A 21,812-nucleotide genomic window follows, 5' to 3' on the forward strand; every position below is an offset into this window, starting at 1 on the left:
AAGATGATCCCTCTCCTTCTATCCACGTCATTGCAAATGGCAAGATTTCCTGCTCTTTGTTTTTTTTAATTTTTATTTATTTATGATAGTCACACAGAGAGAAAGAGAGAGAGGCAGAGACACAGGCAGAGGGAGAAGCAGGCTTCATTCACCGGGAGCCCGACGTGGGACTCGATCCCGGGTCACCAGGATCGCGCCCTGGGCCAAAGGCAGGCGCCAAACCGCTGCGCCACCCAGGGATCCCGATTTCCTGCTCTTTGATAGCTGAGTACCATTCCTCTCTCTATGACCATCATCTATCTACCATCCTCTTTATCCATCATCTGCCACAGGGCACCGAGGGTCCTCCCACAGTGTGGCTACTGTGGACCCGGCTGCTGTGGACATTGGGGTGCAGTTGTCCCATGTCTCACTGCATCTGTATCTTCGGAGTGAGCTCCAGGCTTTACACATGCTGGTCGCAAGTCGGCTCTATTTGTAACTTCAGGAGGAGCCTCCACACTGTTTCCATGGCGTCTGCACCAACCCGCGGTCCTGCCCCCAGTGGAAGAGGGTTGAGTGAGTTTTGCAGGACGTGGTAAAAGTCTGGTCCACATTTCGTTTCGCGTCCTTTGGGCTCCAATTCCTTCTCCTTAAGTATTTTTGGGGAAGCTGTGTGTTGGGCTCCTTTTCAGTCAGACATTTCCGAAGCTAACAGGCCACAGCTGGAGCATGGAAGGAGGAAGAGGTGCGCCTGGGGACGGGCACGTGCCTCCTGTAGCGCCTGAGGATCCCGCAGGGGTGCCTGAGCCCAGGCAAAGCCAAGGGGCAGGCATGTGCAGTAGGTCTCGTCTGCCTGCACTAACAGGAGCCAGCCTGTGCTGGAGAGGCCTGAGGAAGACGTGGGGACATGTCCACGCTGATGAGCCACAGCCTCCTCAGAACCTGCAGGGAGTCTTCAGGGGGATATTGGGCAGCCTTCATGCTGACAGGAGCCCCGGTCTCCTCAGGACACACGGTGAGGCTTCAGGAAGATGTGGGCCCACATCCACCCTGACAGGAGCCCTTGGACCACTTCAGGACTTGCGGGGAGGCTTCAGGAAATTGTGGGCCTGCACCCACCCTGACAGGAGCCCCTGGGCTGCCTCAGGACCCGCGGGGAGGCTTCAGTAAGATGTGGGCCCCCATCCATGCTGACAGGAGCCCCTGGGCCGCCTCAGAATATGTGGGGAGGCTTCTGAAAGATGGGGCACTGCTTCCACTCTGGCAGGAGCTAATTGGCCCTTCAGGACATAAGTTGAGTCTTCTGGAAGCTGGGGGCCGCATCCACAGTGACAGGAGCCTCGGCCACTTCAGAACCTGCGGTGACACTTCGGGAGGATGTGGGGCCACGTCCACACAACCGGACGCTGATGTCCTCAGGACCCCCGGTGTAGACTTCGGGAAATATGGGGATGCGTCCATGCTGACAGAAGACGCCAGCCTTGTCATAGCCAGTGGTGAGGCCTAAGAAATATGTGGATGCCGAATCCACACTGATAGAAGTCTCCAGCCTCCTCAGGACACACTGAACGATTGGGATGATTTGGGACCACGTCATTCTGACAAGAGCCCCCAGCCTCCTCAGGTCTTATGGTGAGGCTGAGGAAAATGTGGGGCCACGTCAAGACAGAGGACCTCCGTCCTCCTCAGGACCTGCACTTTGGCTTCGGGACACATGGGGTTGTGTCTAGGCTGACAGGAACCCACAGCCTCCTCAGGACCCGGGGTGAATTTTCAGGGGACATGGGGCCATGTCCAGGCTGCAGAAGCCCCCGGCCTCCTGAGAACCTGCTGTGAGGCTTCCAGAGGATGTGAGGAATCCAGAAGGATGTTCCTCCTCCTTCCAGAGGAGGCATACTCCACGTTGACAGGAGACCCGGCGTACTCAGTACCCGCTGACTATGACTCTGGAACACGTGGGGCCACGTCCGCATTCACCGCAGCCCGGCTTCCTCAGGACCCCCTGCAGGACTCTGGAGTCGCCACTGGGGGCCACGTCCATGTCAGAAGGGACTCCTCAGAACCATAGGATAAGTGAATGGGTAGAATGAATGGTACGGTCAGGGGAGGGGAGGTGGTTGGTGGTTAGGCTTAGGTTAGATGTTGGGATAGTGATTATGCTTATGGTTACAGATTAGAGGTTAGGGTGAGGGATAAGGGTAAGGGTCAGTGGTTAGGAGTTAGGATGGGGGTTTGGGTTAGGGACAGGAGTTAGAGTTAGGGTTAGGGTTTAGACTTTAGGGATTAGGGCACGAGGTTAGGAGTTGGGGTTTGGGTTATGGTTAGAGTTAGGGTTCGGCTAGGCTTGCAGTTAGGGTTAGGGGTTAGGGTGTGAATTAGGTTTAAGGGTTAGCATTAGGGGTTAGAGTTAAAGTTAGGGCTAGGTTTAGGGTTAGGGTGAGGGTTAGGTTTAGGATACGGGTTAGGGCTAGGATTAGGGTTAGAGTTTGGTTAGGGGTTACGGTTAGGGTCAGGTCAGTGTCAGGGTACGGTTTTGGAATAGGGTAAGAGAGGGTTAGGCAGCGGGTTAGGGATTAGTTTTAGGGTCCGGGTTAGGGTACAGTTTGGGATATGAGATAGGATTAGTATTAGAGGGTTAGGGTTAGGGTACAGGTTAAGGTTAGGAATAGGATTTGAGTACATTAAGTTAAGGTTAGGGTTAGAGGTTAGGGTTAGGGTTAGATTTAAGATAAGCGTCAGGGTTAAAGGTTTAGAAGAGGTTTAGGAGTTAGGGTGAGGGTTGGCAGGAAGGTTTAGTGAATGTGTTTCGGTCTTGGGGTTTGTGTTTGGTTTTTGATTAGTGATAGTTCTTGTTTAAGGGTTAGGTTAACATTAGGCTTAAGTTCAGGGTTAGGGTTATGTCTCTGTATGGTTAGAGTTTGTGTCTTGGCATGTGCCTGCACTGGGAGTCCTAGCATCTTGGGAAGTTTATTTTTATGCACTCTATTTAGGTTTTGGTTTCAAAGATAGCCTGACTCCACCAAGTCAGCGGCCTTCCCTGAGAATCAAAATCCAGGCTTCTCTGGGGTGAGAATAGGCATGGCAGGCTTCTCCTGAGCTCAGCTAAGGGGAGGGGATTTGTGGCTCTAAAGACTCTTAGGATTTTCAGTTTCCTTTCTGATTTTATCTCTTGTGTGCCCATGTTTCCTCTATACTACCAATTATCATTTTAAAGTTTTACTTGAAATCCTGTTTATAAACATAGTATGATATAGTTTCAGTTCTACCACATAGTGATTCAACCCTTGAATACAACGCGTGGTACTGGTCAGAAGTGACCTCCACAATCCCCATCCCCTGATTCCCCATCCCCCCCACCTTCCCCTGTTATTTCTTAGTTTATTCTCTGTGGTTAAGAGTGTGTTTTTTTGTTTGCTTCTCTCATCCACCCTTCTGCCCCTTTACCAGTTTGTTTGGTTTCTTAAAATTCACATGTGAATGCAATTGTATGGTAGTTGGTATCTGTCTTTCTCTGACTGAGTGAGTTCATTTAGCAGAAGTCCCTTCCACTTCTCCCACGTCATTGTAAATGGCTTCATTTCATCCCTTCTGATGACTGAGTGATGTCGCAGTGTGTATATTTACCACATCGTCTCTGCCCATTCTTCTGTCGATGGACATCTGGGCTCTATACACAGTTTCGCTGTTGTTGGTAACGCTGCTACCAACACTGGGCTGTGTGTTGCTCTTCGAATCTACTAAACTACTTTTGTATTCTCGGGGTAAATACCTGGGTTTGCAATTTTGGAATCGTAGGGTAGCTCTATTTTTAACTTCTTTTTTTTTTTAATTTTTTTTTTTTTATTCATGATAGGCACACAGTGAGAGAGAGAGAGGCAGAGACACAGGCAGAGGGAGAAGCAGGCTCCATGCACCGGGAGCCCGACGTGGGATTTGATCCCGGATCTCCAGGATCGCGCCCTGGGCCAAAGGCAGGCGCCAAACCGCTGCGCCACCCAGGGATCCCTTAACTTCTTTTTTTAATTTTTTTTTTATGATATAGTCACAGAGAGAGAGGCAGAGACACAGGGAGAGGGAGAAGCAGGCTACATGCACCGGGATCCCGACGTGGGATTCGATCCTGGGTCTCCCGGATCACGCCCTGGGCCAAAGGCAGGTGCCAAATCGCTGCGCCACCCAGGGATCCCCTATTTTTAACTTCTCAAGGACCCTCCAGACTGTTTTCCACAGTGGCTGCACCTTTATTTATGTATTCATGAGAGACACAGAGAGGCAGAGTTATAGGCAGTGGGAAAATGAGGCTCCATGCAGGAAGCCTGATGTGGGACTTGATTCCCCAGGACCCCGGGATCATGACCTGAGCCAAAGCAGATGCTCCACCACTGAGGCACCCAGGTGCCTTGCTGATTCAATTTCTTTGTTACTCATGGGTCTGTTCATATTTTATGTTTCTTCCTATTTCAGTTTTGCTCGTTTGCACATTTCTAGGGATTTGTCCATTTCTTCCAGGTCTCCCAGTTTGTTAGCGTATAATCTTTCATAGTATTCCCTTATCATTGTCTTATTTTTCTGGTGTTGATTGTGATCTCTCTTCTCTCATTTGTGATTTTATTTATTTAGGTCTTTTCTCTTTTCTCGTTGATAAGGCTGGCTAGGGCTTGATCCATTTTATTAATTATTTTAAAGAACCAGCTCTTAGTTTTGTTACTCCTTTCTACTGTTTTGTTGTTTCTGTATTGTTTATTTCTGCTCTCTTCTTTATTTTTTCCCTCCTTCTTAGGCTTTAGGCTTTGTTTGCTATTCCTTTTTCAGCTCCTTCAGGTGTAGGGTTAGGATGTGTATTGGAGACTTTTGTTTCTTCAGGTAGGCCTGTATTGCTATGTACTTCCCTCTTACGACTGCCTTTGCTACATCCCAGAGGTTTGGAGAAACATGTTTTCATTTTCATTTGTTTTAAATTTCCTCTTTAATTTCCTGGTTACTGCATTCATTCTCTAGTAGGATGATCATAAACTTAACATATTTTTGGTCTGTCCAAATTTTTTCTTACTGTCGACTTCCAGTTTCATAGCGCCGTGTTCCGAAAATGTACATGGTGTGTTATCAACCTTCCTGTACCTGTTGTACCTGTTGAAGGCTGATTTGTGGGCCCTGATATGATCTGTTTTGGAGAATGTCCTATGTGCACTTGAAAGGAATGTGTATTCTGCTTTCAGATCTAATGTTCTGACTATATCTGTTGAGTCCCTGTGGTCCAGTGTGTCAAGGCTATTGTTCCCTTGTTGATTTTCTGCTAGACGATTGGTCCATTGCCATAAGTGGCTGTTGAAACCCATCAGTGTATTATTATCAGTGAGTTCCTGTACATTTGTTGTTAATTGGTTTCTATATTTAGGTACTCCCATGTTGGCAGCATAAATATTTAGTTGTTTGATCTTGATAGAGAGTCTTTTTAATTATGAAATAATGTTCTTCTTCATCTCTTCTTACAGTATTTTTTTTTCTTTTTGAGATTTAAATATTTTATTTATTTTTTCATGAGAGATACACAGAGAAGCAGAGGCAGAAACATAGGCAGAGGGAGAGGCAGGCTCCCCTAAGGGAGGCCGATGTGGGACTCGATCCTGGGATCCCAGGTTCACACCCTGTGCTGAAGGCAGATGCTCAACCACTGAGCCAGCAGGTGTCCCCCAGTGTTTGGATTCACATCTCGTTTGTCTGGTATAAGTATGGGTCCTCCAGCTTTCGTTTGATATCCATTAGCGTGGTAGATGATTTTCCCTCCCCTGACTATGAATCTACTGGTGTGTATAGGTCTAAGGTGAGCATCTTGTAGGCAGCGTAAGGATGGATCTTGTTTTTTTAATGACGATTTTATTTATGAGAGACAGTGAGAGAGAGAGAAAGAGAGAGAGAGAGAGAAAATTAGGGAGAAAGAGAAGCAGACTCCCCACCAGGAGCCCAATATGGGACTTGATCCCAGACTCCAGGATCACAGCCTGAGTCAAAGGCAGAGGCTCAACCCCTTGAGCCACCCAGGCATCCCGGATCCTGTGTTTTAAGCCACTCTGATACGCTATATCTTTTGAATGGAGCACTTAGTCTATCAGCATTCAGAGTGATTATTCAAAGATATGAACTTTGTGCCTTTGTGTTACAGGAGGAGTTGGAGTTTCTGGTGACGTTCTCTGGTCCTTTCTAGTCTTTGTTGCTTTTGTTCTCTTTTTTTCCCCCACTAGAAGAGTCCCTCTGAAAATTCCTTACAGGACATGTTAAGTGGTAATGAACTCCTTTATATTTTGCCTATCTGGGAATTCATGATCTCTCCTCCTCTCCTGAATGACACCCTTGCTGAAGCAAGAATTCATACAAATTGGACTCCAATAAAAAGAAATTTAAAAACATAAAATAAATTTTTGGTTTTATGATTGAGGAAAATGGCGTTTAGGAGGAAAACCTGAAGCTGAAAGAGAGCAGGAGAGATTTCACCCTCCGTAGCCTTCACAGGGACATGATGTCCTTTCCAAGGAGGGGCCTCCTTAGGATGCTTCCTGCCCCTCTGTGCTCCTTGTTGGCACCCAGCAGGCACATCTCTGTGCCTCCAGCACCTCTGCAGTCGTGGTTTATTGCGTCTTTCATGTATCCTATTGGGGACCACAGCGTCGTGTATGTAACCATCCAGCTGCTGTTAGACAACATTGGGGGGATTCCGACTTTTGTTGGTTTTGTGGTGTGTGTGTCTCTATCACATGCAGCTATCATGTGCAGCTACTAATCCTCTGGCTGGGTCACCCAAATGCCGAAATGGTTGGCACAACATCATTTCTGGTGCTGGCCCTGGGCGGCTAGCTAGGCTCTCCTGGCAGACACGGGGCTCACTCTTGCAGTGACTTTCTGCTGGAGGGTCAGCTGAGCTGGAAGGACGGGCTTGGCCATATTCCCATGTGTAGCAGTGGGTCGTGCCATGCGCTGGCTGCTTATCTTCTCCCCAATGCCTCTCCAGCAGGGAGCCAGACCTCGGGGCCGCCCTGGTGTAAACTCCTGAGGATCCAGCTGGTCATTGGGGGGAGCCCTTGGACTGCCTGTGTTTGGGAGTCTGGGTAGGGACGGGGCTGAGGTTTCTTGGTCCCCTGTGCTGCCTGGCCTTCAGGCCGAGCCCCATGCTCACCCAGCCCCTATTCACTAAGGCGAGGAGGGTACCCTCAACATGCTAGTGTGAGAGATCCAGCACCACAAGGTGTGCAGTCTGAGTCCACCAGGTTAGGGTGTCCCAGGTACGTGAGCTGCAAGTGTGGGACCCAGGAAAGTTAACAAAAATCCCCTACCCCTGGACAAGCAGGGCAGAACTGATTCCATTTTGTGCTACACCCACCTCCTCCCCTATGACGCCCACATGAGCTGCTTATTGCTTAAGGCGCTGCCCCACCCTAGTCAGACCGCTAGGCACACCCTAATTGGAAATCGGCTCATAACAATGTAATGCTGCTTTGTGCCCCCCAAAACTGTGCGACGATTCTGACCAAAGTAATAGGCTAGCTCAAGTGGATACTATAGGGTAAGGTGTAATTCAGTCAGCCACCAGCGTGTGGACTGGCATGATTGTGGAACTTTCTGTGTATCCCATGGGCCACTAGCCCCTATAAAGCTGCTATGCCTCTTAGTCTCGGGATCCACGTCCCTGCTCCGCTGTGTCAGGTGCAATTAGACCCAAGCTCCAGCTTGTAAAGAAACCCTCGGGAGTTTCCATCGGTGTGGGCTCCTTAGTGGTTTCCCTGATTTGCAATCTTGGGCACAACACCAGGGCCTGGTGTCCTGACATCCCTTCCAGGGTCACGCTGACCGCCCCACAGGCCCTCTGTGCCCCAGGAACACAGGCACAGGGATGCAGGGAGGGGAGGAAGTGCCCCGGAACTTGGCCATCTGCAGCCCTCTGGACAGAGGGAGCACAGACCTCCCACGTCGCTGTTCACAGACCCTGGTGACCTAAAGCTCCCTGGCTGTCACTCTGTCCCAGCCCCTCCTGGCCTGGGGGGCAGAGCCTGAGTCCCAGTAAAGTCTGTGGGTCCTGCGATCCCTGGGTGGCACAGCGGTTTAGCGCCTGCCTTTGGCCCAGGGCGCGATCCTGGAGACCCGGGATCGAATCCCACATTGGGCTCCTGGTGCATGGAGCCTGCTTCTCCCTCTGCCTATGTCTCTGCCTCTCTCTCTCCCTCTCTCTCTCTCTCTGTGACTATCATAAATAAATATAAATTAAAAAAAATAATCTAAAAAAAAAGTCTGTGGGTCCTGACCCTGGCATCTGGCCGACCCTGTAAGGCACATGGTGACATCAGCTGTGTTTACCTGGCGGCGCCCCTGCAGGATCTGTTTGGGGTCTGGATGGTGCCCCCTCCTCCTCTCTGGGTGTCTCTCCACACCCCATGCACAGAGTTCTGGGAGACACAGAAATGGCCTGGCTGTGTATTTTCGCACCACAACACTTTATTGGTTTCTACAGCAAACAGGCTCAGAGCCTACTGCGCGCCTTCCCTTGGGGAGGGAGACCTTTCTGTCCTTTAGGGGAGGGCAAGAATCCCACGGTGTGCGGGAGCGGGTGCTAGAGTCCACATCGTGAGAGCATGTGTGGACTCTGGGTCGGGGCGATTTCAGCAATAGTGACTGTTCTGAGGACAGCAGAGATGACCTGGACCTGCAGCTCATGGGCTCTTGCACTGGGCCCCCGGAGGGCAGCTGGACCCCGGCCTTGGGCCCTCTGGGCCCCAATACCTGGAGGAGCCTGTCTCCTGGAGTGGGGTTGGGTGGGGCCAACTGGCCTATCCATCCTGTCCCCACTCTGGGGTGTCCCAGGTAACCACGGCCTGCCCTAGGTCAGCGAACTGGATCTGTGGGGCACGCCCAGGGCCCAGGAGGCCACATCCAGCTCTGAGAGGTCTGGCTCACCCTGGGGCCAGAATCCAGGGCTAGCCAGGACCATGGGGGCCTGGATCCCATTAGTCTTTGTGTTGGGCCTGGGGGGGGGCTCAAATCAACTCAGCCCCCACAGAGCGCGGAGCCAGGTCAGCCCAGGTCCCTTTGGGTTAGGGGCTGATGTCCTGTGCAGGGTGTGCCCGCCCTCCAGGAGGGACAGTGGGTGGAGGCAGGGCCCAATGTGTCCTCTGCTCCACTCACCTGCACCCACCATTTTGGGGATCTCTGCCTTCCCTCCTCCCTGCAACCCCTGGGTTCTCTATGGAACAATCCGGCTTCTGATGGGAGCAGGGTATGCAGAGAACCCTGGGGAGGCTGAGCATGTCCCACCGGGCAGCTCCACTGGCTCCTTCTGGGGGCCAATGGTGTGGGGGTAGATGGTGTGGGGCAGGGATATGATTGTGGTGTTATATTAGTCCGGTACAAGTATTAGCTAATGAATCAATATTAAAATAGTCGCATTAACCAAAGTCCATACTTTATTCAGATTTCCTTAGTTTTTGCTAAGTTACCATCCCTCATATCCCATTCCATTTGTACTCATGTTTTCTTAGGCTCCTCTGGATTGTGACAGTCTTTCAGCCTTTCCTTGTTGTCATTGAACTGGAACACTTTGAGAAGTAGAGTATTTTGTAAAATATACCTCAGTTGGGACATGTCTGTTGTTTAACTCATGATTGAACTGTTTTTGTGGATTATATACAGAGAGATAATACCATTTTTATTATATAAAGGATAGATATTATCAACATGATTTATCAGTCTTGGTATTGATCTTATCATCTTGCTGAGGTAGTGTTTGTCAGCTTTCTCCATAGTAAAGTGATTCTTTTTATTATTATTATTATTTATTATCATTTTTATATTAAGATTTTCATATTATATTTTGTAGAAGGAAGTTACTATGTGTATTCGATACATAAGAATGGGAGGCTATGCTAATCAACTTGAGGGTTGAATGTCTGCACAACTTCTTTGAAATTATTCTACATGGGAGATTTCTCTTCCTTCTGCGTTTGTTTGTTTGTTTCTTTTTCAGGATGTTATTTATTTATTTGAGAGAGAGAGGAGAGAAAAACCATGAGGGAGAAGGGCAGATGGAGAAGGACAAGCAGGTTCCCTGCTGAACAGGGAGCCTGCCTTGGGACCTGGATCATGATCTGAGCCTAAGGCAGAAGGTTAACTGACTGAGTCAACCAGATGCCACTTTTTCTTTCTTTCAAACTTTTTTTTTAATAATAAATTTACTTTTAATTGATGTTCAATTTGCCCACATACAGAATAACACCCAGTGCTCAACCCGTCAAGTGCACCCCTCAGTACACGTCACCCATTCACCCCCACCCCCGCCCTCCTCCCCTTCCATCACCCATAGTTTATTTCCTAGCGTTAGGAGTCTTTATGTTCTGTCTCTCTTTCTGATATTTCCCACACATTTCTTCTCCGTTCCCTTATATTCCCTTTCACTCTTATTTTTATTCCCCAAGTGAATGAGAACATACAATATTTGTCCTTCTCCGATTGACTTACTTCACTCAGCATGATACCATCCAGTTCCATCCACGTTGAATCAAATGGTGGGTATTTGTCGTTTCTAATGGCTGAGCAAGGCCCACCTTTTCTCTCTCTTCATCATCTGAGTCTCCTATGATATGAATGTTATTGTTTTAATAAGTGGTTGAGTTCCCTATGTCTGCCTTTGTGGTCCATAACCTTTCTTGTTTTTAAGGCTTCCACTTGAGACTGCATCTCAGTTATATCATTTTTAACATTGGCCTGACTAGATTTTAGTTCTTTTATTTCTACAGTAAGGGATTCTCTAGTTTTCTTCTGTGCTTTTTTTCCAGCCCAGATGCTATCTTTATAATCATTGTTTTAAACTGTAGTTAGACATCATATATGTGTATTGATGAACTTCCTGGCTGTGAGTACTACTTCATGTTATTTTATGGAGTTGAATTTCTCCATCTCACTATTTTTTTCCAGAAAAGAAAGAAGGAAGAAAAAGGAAAACCAAGAAAAACAATAACAACTACCCTCCCAAAAAAAAAAAAAAACACACTAGATTATTTTGGCCTGCTTGTTAAAGATTCTAAATCCCAAAATAAGAAACACAATTAAAGTACCATGATAGTAAAAGTAAGAAATATATAAGGTACATAAATAAAAATTGAATTAAGCAATTAATAAAATAGAATCAAAGAAAATAAATGAAAATAAAGCACAAAGTACAAAGGAAGCTACACCCTACTTTCCAGGCAGAGCTGAGGCTCTGCTGCCTCTGTAGTCTGACAAGTTGGTGGCATTGAGTGGTCTGTGCAGGGTCTCGGGAAGGGCCTTGGCGCTGATTCTCAGGTGCACATCTGCCTGGGAGATTCAACTGCGGGTCAGAGGCTGAGTGAGTGTCATCGCCTCTGGTCTCCAGTGGGCGGCGCTGTGCTGCTCCCTTAGACTCCGCGCTGATGGGCGGGATGTGGGTGGGGAAGCTGGGTCCTCTGACTCTGGGGCTGAGCATCCCCGCGCCATCTGCAGGGGCCTCAACAGAAGAGCTGCCAACCAACCGGGTCTCTGCTGCTTCTCTCAGAACCCTGTTTTTACTCTGTGTGCGTCTGAGCTTCTTTTGGTTTTGATATTTTATCTCAGACTGTTTTGCCCAAGATTGGGAATCCGAGATACCACCGAGAAGCTGACACCGATGCAAACACACGAGGGTTTATTTACAAGCTCGAGCTTGTGTCTAAGTGCACCCGACATAGCGGAGCAGGGACTTGGACCCCGAGATGGGTTTTAGCTTAGTTTTAAGTGCTGGTCTCAGGACCTCCAGGAGGGCTGGAGCAATTCCTCAAGTTCTGTTTACATTTTGATATGGTGCCTTCTAGGGCATTGAGCTCTGTTCTCATTTTAATAGGGGCTTCCTGCCCTTTGCCTGGACTCAGTTTTTATTCTATTGTGGGGCTTTCTAGGGCCTTAAGCTGTAAACAGCAAAAGTTCCACAACTGGAAGGGGAACTCACACTGTCCCTATATGCTGAAGATGTGGTACAAGAAAGAGGAAACTCAAGAGCCTCCACCAAGCCTCTTAGAACTAACGAGTGAGTTCAGTAAAGTCAGGGGACACAAACTGACCCTACAGAGCAGAGTAGCCTTGCTGTGTCCTGGCAATGAGCACTCAGGAAGGAAAGGAAGGACGTGACTCCCTTCTCAGGAGCATCACAGAGAATAAATAATGAGACAGAACCAAAGGAGCACAAGACTTGTGCACTGAGCCATACCAGGCTCTGGGAGGCCTTCCTGGGCTCGTGGGGTGGGAGCCTCATCTTGGAAAATGTCCGCAGTTCCTGAAGCCACCCTCAGTTTCAATGTCATTCGTATCAAAATCATGGTGGCAGATCTTAGAAATAGGAAAAAAAAAAACCTTAACATCCATCTGCCCCCACAAATGACCCCAGAGAGGAAATCAGTATTGGAGAAGCAGGACAGAGTGGGACATAGCACTTTCCTATTTCAAACGATGTCACAGAGACACAGGATATAGCAGTGTTGTTCTCGGGCCCCTGGCTGGCTCTGTCAGTTAAGCATTCGACACCTGACCTCACCTCCTGTACTGATCTTGGGGTCCTGAGTTCTAGCCCTGGGCTGGGCCATGGATGAGGCGTGGAGTCTACTTAAACAAATCAGACTCAAGGGTGGTGTTCTTGACATAAGCTGAAGGAGCAGAACAGAGAGTCCAGAAAGAATTGTGCTCTGATACAACTGATTTTTTTAACTTAATTTAAACCCAATTAATTAACGTATAGTGTATTATACTTTCAGAGGAAGAATTCAGGGATTCACTAGTTGGAGATAACAGCGGTGCACATGACATCACAAGCCCTCCTTCATGCTGGTTCCCTGTGATCCCCTCACCTGTCCCCTACCCTCCAGCGACCCTCATTTTTTCACTATAATTAACAGTCTGTATTTCCTGCATCTGTTTTCATCTTATTTGTTTTTCCTTCCCTTCACAAATGTTCATCTGCTTTGCTTCTTTAATTCCACCTATGAATGACACCCCACGGTCATTCACTTTCCTGACTGACTTATTTCACTTAACATGATTTCTCTAGTTCTATCCACATCATTGCAAATGGCAAGATTTCCTTCTCTTTGATAGCTGAGTACCATTCCTCTCTCTATGACCATCATCTATCTCTCATCCTCTTTATCCATCATTTGCCTGAGGGCACTGAGATACTTCACACAGTGTGGCTACTGTGGAAACGGCTGCTGTGGACATTGGGGTACAGGTGTCCTGAGTCTCACTGCATCTGTATCTTCGAAGTCAGCTCCTGTCCCTGCACCTGCTGGTCGCAGGGCGGCTCTATTTGTACCTTCCTGAGGAGCCTCCACACTGTTTCCAGGGTGGCTGCACCAGCCCGCGTTCCCACCCACAGTGGAAGAGGGTTGAGTGAGTTTTGCAGGACTTGCTCAAAGTCTGGTCCACATTTCATTTTGCGGTCTGTGAGCTCCAAATCCTTGTCCTTAAGTATTTCTGGGAAAGACGGGTGTTGGGCTCCGTTTCAGTGAGACATTTCCGATGCTAACAGGCCACAGCTGGAGCCTGGAAGGAGGCAGGTGCCGCCCCGTGCACCAGCAAGCCACCTCCTACACAGCTTCCTGCAGTGCCTAGCATCCCAAAGTGGGCGCCCGAGACCAGGTCCCACCCAGGGGACCCGCATGTGCAGTAGGCCTCCTCTGCCAGCATTAACAGGAGCCAGCCTGTGCTGGGGAGGCCTGAGGAGGACATGGGGACACATCGACCCTGATGAGCCGCAGCCTCCTCAGGTCGCTCAGGGAGTCTAAAGGGGGACATTGGGCTGCGTTCACGCTGACAGGAGCCTGGGTCTCCTCAGGACCCGCAGTGAGGCTTCTGGAAGATGTGGGCCTGCATACACCCTGATAGGAGACCCTGACTGCCTCAGGACTCACGGGGAGGCTTCAAGATATTGTGGGCCCGCATCCATGCTGACAGGAGACCGTGGGCCACCTCAGGACCTGCGGGGAGGCTTCAGGAAGATGTGGCACCATGTCCACGCTGACAGGAGCACTTGGCTGCCTCAGGACCCACGTAGAGGCTCAGGAAATTGTGGGCCCGCATCCAGGCTGACAGGAGCCCCTGGTCCACCTCAGTACCCGCGGGGAGGCTTCAGGAAAATGTGGCACCGCGTCCACTCTGGCAGGAACTCCCAGGCCCCTCAGGATATAAATTGAGGCTTCTGGAAGCTGGGGGCCGCATTCAGGATGACAGGAGCCGTGGCCTCCTAGATCCATTGGTGACAATTCGGGAGTATATGTGGTAACGTCCACACAACAGGACGCTGACTTCCTCAGGACCCCTGGTGTAGTCTTCGGGAAATATGGGGATGCGTCCATGCGGACAGAAGAGCCCAGCCTTGTCAGGGCCTCTGGTGAGGCCTAAGAAAGATGTGGGTGCTGCATCCACACTGACAGGAATCTCTGGCCTCCTAAGGACGCACTGTGAAGTTTTGGGAATATTTGGGGCCACGTCCATGCTGACAGGAGCCCCCAGCCTCCTCAGGGCTTATGGTGAGGCTTGAGGAAAATGTGGGTCCACCTCAACACTGACAAGACCCCCGTTGTCCTCAGGACCTGCACTTTGGCTTTGGGATATATGAGGCTGGGTCTTTGCTGACAGGAGCCCACAGCCTCCTCAGGACCCACGGTGAGTGTTCTGGGTGGCGTGGGGCCATGTCCAGGCTGACAGAAGCCCCCGGCCTCCTGAGAACCTGCTGTGAGGCTTCCAGAGGATGTGAAGCATAGTCCACAGTGACAGGAGACCCGGCGTCTTCAGGGCCCACTGACTATGGCTCAGGAACACGTGGGGACACGTGCACACTCACAGGAGCCCGGTTTCCTCAGGACCCCCTGGAGGACTCTGGAGGTGCCATTGGGGGCCACGTCCATATCTAAACGGACTCCTCAGAATCATAGAGTAAGTGAATGGGTAGAATGAATGGTTGGGTCAGGGGAGGGGAGGCAATTGGTGGTTAGCCTTACGTTAGATATTAGGTGTTAGTGATTATGCTTATGGTTATGGATTAGAGGTTAGGGTGAGAGATAAGGGTAAGGGTCAGTGGTTAGGAGTTAGGATTTGGGTTAGGGCTAGGGACAGGATTTGGTGTTAGGGTTAGGGTTTAGGCTTTAGGGATTAGGGCAGGAGGTTCGGAGTTGGGGTTAGTGTTATGGTTAGAGTTAGGGTTGAGCTTAGGTTTGCAGTTAGGGTTAGGGGTTAGGGTGTGAGTTTTGGTTAGGGGTTAGAGTTAGGGGTTTGAGTTAAGGGTTAGAGTTAAAGCTAGGGCTAGGTTTAGGGTTAGGGCGAGGGTTAGGATTAAGATAGGGGTTAGGGCTAGGGTTAGGGTTAAGGTTAGGTTAGGGGTTAGGGTTAGGGTCAGGTCAGGGTCTGGGTACGGTTTTGGAAAAGGGTCAGATATAGGGATAGGGAGTGTATTAGGGGTTGGTTTTAGGGTACGGGTTAGGGTAAAGTTTGGGGTATAAGAGGATTAGTATTAGAGGGTTAGTGTTATGGTACAGGTTAAGATTAGGAATAGGATTTGAATACCTTATTTTAAGGTTACGTACAGTTAGAGGTTAGGGTTCGGGTTAGATGTAACGTAGGGTTCAGCGTTAAGGAAACCTAAGTTTAGGTGAACCGACATTTAGGAGTTAGGGTGAGGGTTGGCAGGAAGGTTCAGTGAATGTGTTTCGGTCTTGGGGTTTGTGTTTGGTTTTCGACTAGTGAGGTCTTGTTTCAGGGTTAGGTTAACATTAGGATTAAGTATAGGGTTAGGGTTATGTCTGTGTATGGTTAGTTTGGGTCTCGGCATGTGCTTGCACTGGGACTCCTAGTATCTTGGGCAGTTTAGTTTTATGCACTCTATTTAGGTTTTGGGTTCAAAGATAGCCTGACTGCACCAAGTCAGTGGCCTCCCCAGAGAATCAAAATCCAGGCTTTTACTTGGGTGAGAATAGGCATGGCAGTCTTCTCCCAAGCTGAGGTAAGGAGGGGTTTTGTGGCTCTAAATACTCTTTATTTGGATTTTCAGTTGCCTTTCTGATTTTATCTCTAGTGTGTACATGTTTCATCAATACTACCAATTATAATTTTAAAGTTTTACTTGAATTCCTCTTTGTAAACACAGTATGATATAGTTTCAGGTTTACCACATAGTGATTCAACCCTTGGATACAACGCCTGGTACTGGTCACAGGTGCCCTCCACTATCCCCATCCCCTGATTCCCCATCCCCCCCACCTTCCTCTGGTATTTATTAGTTTATTCTCTGTGGTTAAGAGTGTGTTTTTTGTTTGCTTCTCTCATCCCCCCTCTGCCCCTTTGCCAGTTTTTTTGATTTCCTAAGATTCACATGTGAATGCAATTGTATGGTATTTGGTATCTGTCTTTCTATGACTGACTGAGTTCATTTAGCATAAGTCCTTTCTCCTTCTCCCACGTCATTGAAATGGCTTCATTTCATCCCTTCTGATGACTGAGTGATGTCGCAGTGTGTATATTTACCACATCTTTGTGCCCATTCATCTGCCAATGGACATCTGTGCTGTATCCACAGTTTGGCTGTTGTTGATAATGCTGCTACAAACACTGGGCTACGTGTCCCTCTTGGAATCTACTAAATGACTTTTGTATCCTTGGGGTAAATACCTAGCTCTGCAATTTTGGAATCGTAGGGTAGCGCTATTTTTAACTTCTTTTTTAATTTTTTTTTATGATAGTCACAGAGAGAGAGGCAGAGACACAGGCAGAGGGAGAAGCACGATCCATGCACTGTGTGTCCAACGTGGGATTCGATCCCGGGTCTCCAGGATCGTGACAAGGGCCAAAGGCAGGTGCCAAACCAGTGCGCCACCCAAGGATCCCCTATTTTTAACTTCTCAAGGACCCTCCAAAGTGTTTTCCACAGTGGCTGCACCTGTTCGCATGCCCACCAGGAGTGTAAGGGGGCTACCCTTTCTCCAAAGCCTCAACAACACCTGTTGTTTCTTCTCTTGTTAATTTTAGCCATTCTGATGGCTGTCAGGTGACATCTTATTGTGGTTTTGATTTGCATTTCCCTGATGATGGGTGATGCTGAGTGTCTTTTGGTGTCTGGTGGCCATCTGGATGTCTTGTCAGAGACAAAGTCCATTAATGTCTTCTGCCCATCTGCAGTTGGATAATTTGTGTTTACGATGCTGAGATTTAGATTTGCTTTATGTGGGATCCCTGGGTGGCGCAGCGGTTTGGCGCCTGCCTTTGGCCCAGGGCGCGATCCTGGAGACCCGGGATCGAATCCCACATCGGGCTCCCGGTGCATGGAGCCTGCTTCTCTCTCTGCCCCTCTCTCTCTCTCTCTCTCTCTGTGACTATCATAAATAAATAAAAATTAAAAATATATTAAAAAAAAAAAAAAAAGATTTGCTTTATGTATTTTGCATACTAACTCTTTATTGGATATGTTGTTTACAAATATCTCATTTCATTTTGTATGTTGCCTTTTAGCGTTGGTTGTGTCTTTCAATTTGCAGAAGCTTTTGAATTTGATGAAGTCCCAATAGTGTTTTTGCTTTTGTTTCCCTCAACTCAGAGGCATATCTAGAAAGAAGATCCAATGGCCAACGTCAAAGATGTTCCTGCCTATCTTTTCTTCTTTGTATGGTTTCAGGTCTCACATTTAGGTCTTTCATCCATTTTGAATTTAATTTTATATATATGGTGTAAGAAAGTGGTCCAGTTTCATTCTTCTGCATGTGGCTGCCTGGTTTTCCCAACACCATTTGTTCTTATCCTGGGGTCAGGTTAGGGTTTGTTGAAGAGACTGTCTTTGTGCCATTGGATATTCCTTCCTGCCTTGTTGTCGATTAATGGATCATAGAGTTACAGGTTTGTATCTTGTTTCGGCTTTGCATTCTGTTCTATTGATCTAAGCGTCTCCTGTTGGGAGATTCTTGAGTGCTGATTCAATATCTTTGCTGGTTATCTGTCTGTTCAAGTTTCTTATTTCTTCATTTCTCCTTTTTGCTATGTTATTATATTTCCAGGAATTGATCTATTTCTTCTAGGTTCTAGGTTGCTGGCATATACTTTTTCATCATATTCTCTTATTATCGTTTGTATTTCTGTAGTGTTGGTTGTTATTTCTCTTTTCTCATCTGTGATATTATTTGGGTCCTTTCTCATCTTTTTATGTTTTTTCTTTTTTAAAGATTTTATTCATGGATTCATGTGAGATGCAGAGAGGCAGAGGTATAGGCAGAGGAAAAATGAGGCTCCATGTGGGGAGGCTGATGTGGGACTTGATCCACCAGGATCCTGGGATCATGACCTGAGCCAAAGCTCATGCTCAACCACTGAGGCACCCAGGTGCCTTGCTGATTCAATTCCTTTGCTATATGGGTCTCTTCACATTTTCTATTTTTTCATATTTCAGTTTTGCTCGTTTGCACATTTCTAGGGATTTGTCCATTTCTTCCAGGTATCCCAGTTTGTTAGTATATAATCTTTCATAGTATTCCCTTATAATTGTCTTATTTTTCTGGTGTTGATTGTGATCACTCTTCTCTCTTTTGTGATTTTACTCATTTAGTTCTTTTCTCTTTTCTCGTTCCTAAGGCTGGATAGGGTTTGATCCATTTTATTAATTATTTTGAAGAAATAGCTCTTAGTTTCGTTATTCCATTCTAATGTTTTTTATTTCTGTATTGTTTATTTCTGCTCTCATCTTTATTTTTTCCCTTCTTCTGTAGGCTTTAGGATTTGTTTGCTATTCCTTTTCCAGCCCCTTTAGGTGTAGGGTTAAGCTGTGTATTGGATACTTCTTGTTTCTTGAGGTAGGACTGTATTGCTATGTACTTTCCTCTTTGGACTGCCTTTTCTACATCCCAGAGTTTTGGAGAAACATGTTTTCATTTTCATTTGTTTTAAATTTCCTCTTTAATTTCCTGGTTGCTCCATTCATTCTCTAGAAGGATGTTCATAATCTCCACGTATTTTTGGTCTGTCCAAATTTTTTCTTACTGTTGACTTCGAGTTTCATAGCGTCATGGTCCAAAAAGGTACAGGGTGTGATATCAACCTTCTTGTACCTGTTGTACCTGTTGAGGGCTGATTTGTGGCCATGATATAATCTGTTCTGGAGAATATCCCATGTGCACTTGAAAGGAATGTGTATTCTGCTTTAGGAAGAAATGTTCAGACTATGAACCCCGTGGCCCAGTGTGTCTAGGCTATTGTTCCCCTGTTGATTTTCTGCATAGAAGATCAGTCCATTGCCATTACTGGGTAGGTGTTAAAATCCCCTGTCATTGTATCATTATCAGTGAGTTTCTGTACGTTTATTGGTAATTGGTTTCCATATTTAGGTACTGCCATGTTGGCAGCATAAATATTTAGTTGTTTGATCCTGATAGAGAGTCTTTTTAATTATGAAATAATGCCCTCCTTCATCTCTTCTTACAGTATTTGTTCTTTCTTTTTGAGATTTAAATATTTTAATTATTTATTCATGAGAGATACACAGAGGAGCAGAGGCAGAAACATAGCAGAGGGAGAGACCGGCTCCCCAAAGGGATGCCAATGTGGGACTCGATCCTAGGATCCCAGGAACACACCCTGAGCCGAAGGCAGATGCTCAACCACTGAGCCACCAGGTGTCTCCCAGGGTTTGGTTTCAAATCTAGTTTGTCTAATATAAGTATTGGTCCTCCAGCTTTCTTTTCATAACCATTAGCGTGATAGATGATTTTCCATCCCCTGACTTTCAAACTGCTGGTGTCTATAGGTCTAAGGTGAGCCTCTAGTAGGCAGCATACTGATGGATCTTGATTTTTTAATAACAATTTTATTTTTGAGAGCATGAGAGAGAGAGAGGAGAGAGAGAGAGAGGCAGAAAATTAGGCAGAGAGAGAAGCATGCTCCCCACCAGGAGCACAATATGGGACTCGATCCCAGACTCCAGGATCACACCCTGAGTCAAAGGCAGAGGCTCAACCCCTGAGCCACCCAGGCATCCCGGATCCTGTTTTTTAAGCCACTCTGACACCCTATATATTTTCATTGGAGCATTTAGTATCAGCATTCAGAGTGCTTATTCAAAGATATGAACTTGTGCCTTGTTGTTAGTGGTAGAGTTGGTGTTTCTGGTGACGTTCTCTGGTCCTTTCTAGTCTTTGTTGCTTTTTTTTTTTTTTATGATAGTCATACAGAGAGAGAGAGAGAGGCAGAGACATAGGCAGAGGGAGAAGCAGGCTCCATGCACCGGGAGCCTGATGTGGGATTCGATCCCGGGTCTCCAGGATCGCGCCCTGGGCCAAAGGCAGGCGCCAAACCACTGCGCCACCCAGGGATCCCTCTTTGTTGCTTTTGGTATCTTTTTTCCCCCCACTAGAAGAGTCCCTCTTAAAATTCCTTACTGGACTGGTTTAGCGGTCATGAACTCCTTTATACTTTGCCTGTCAGGGAAAATCTTTCTCTCTACTTCTCTCCTGAATGACACCCTTGCTGAAGAAATAATTCATACAAATTGGATCCAATAAAAAGAAAGTTAAAAACATAAAATAAATTTTTGCTCGTATGACTGAGGAAAATGGCATTTAAGAGGAAAACCAGAAGCTGAAAGGGAGGAGGACAGATTTCACCATCCTTAGCCTTCACTGGGACCTGGTGTCCTTTCCTAAGTGGCCCCCCCTCTGTAGGATGCTTCCTGCCCCTCTGCGCTCCTTTTTGGAACCCAGCAGGCACATCTCCGTGCCTCCAGGACCTCTGCAGTTGTGGTTTATAGCGTCTTCCATGTATCCTATTGGGGACCACAGTGTCATGTATGTAACCATCCAGCTGCTGTTTGACAGCATTGGGGTGATTCTGACTTTTGTTCGTTGTGGGGTGTGTGTGTGTCTATCCCATGAATCTATGACGTGTAGCTATCGGATCCTCTGGCTGGGTAACCCAAACACCGAAATGGTTGGTACAACATCATTTCTAGTGCTGGTGCTGGGTGGCTAGCTGGGCTCTCCTGGCTGACCCGGGGCTCGCTCCTGCAGTGAATTTCAGCTGGAGGTTCAGCTGAGGTCGAAGGACTGGCTCGGCCAAATTACCATGTCCGACAGTGTGTCTCGCCGAGCGCCGGCTGCTTCTATTCTCGCCGATGCCTCTCCAGAAGCGCGTCAGTTCTCAGGGCAACCCTGGGGGGAGCTCCTGAGGAGTCGGGTACCCATGGCGGGTGCCCTGGGGCAGCCTCTGTGTGGAGGTCGGGGTGGGAACGGGGCTGGGTTTCTTTGGTCCCCTGTGCTGCCTGGCTTTCAGGCCGAGCCCCATGTTCACCCAGCCCTTACTCACTAGGGCAAGGAGGGTGCCCTCCACAAGCTGGTGTGAGAGATCCAGCACCACAAAGTGTGCACGCTGAGTCCACCTGGTGAGCATTGCCCAGGTAGATGAGCTGCAAGTTGGGACACAGGAAATTTAATAGAAATCCCCTACCCCTGGACAAGCAGCGCAGGACTGATTCCATTTTGTGCTACACCCGCCACCTCCCCTATGACCCCCACATGACCTGCTTATGGCTTAAGGCGCTGCCCCACCCGAGTCAAACCGCTGGACAAACCCTAATTGGAAATCGTCTCATAACAATGTAACCCTGCTTTGTGCCCGCCAAAACTGTGAGCCAATTCTGACCAAAGTAATAGGCCAGCTCAAGTGGATACTATAGGGTAAGGTGTAATTCAATCAGCCTCTTGTGTGTGGACCAACATGACTGTGCAAATTTCTGTATATCCCACGGTCCACTGCCCCTATAAAGCTGCTATGCCTCTTAG

This window comes from Canis lupus, chromosome 34 (genome assembly GCF_048164855.1).
Source record: "Canis lupus baileyi chromosome 34, mCanLup2.hap1, whole genome shotgun sequence".
Classification (NCBI taxonomy): domain Eukaryota; kingdom Metazoa; phylum Chordata; class Mammalia; order Carnivora; family Canidae; genus Canis; species Canis lupus.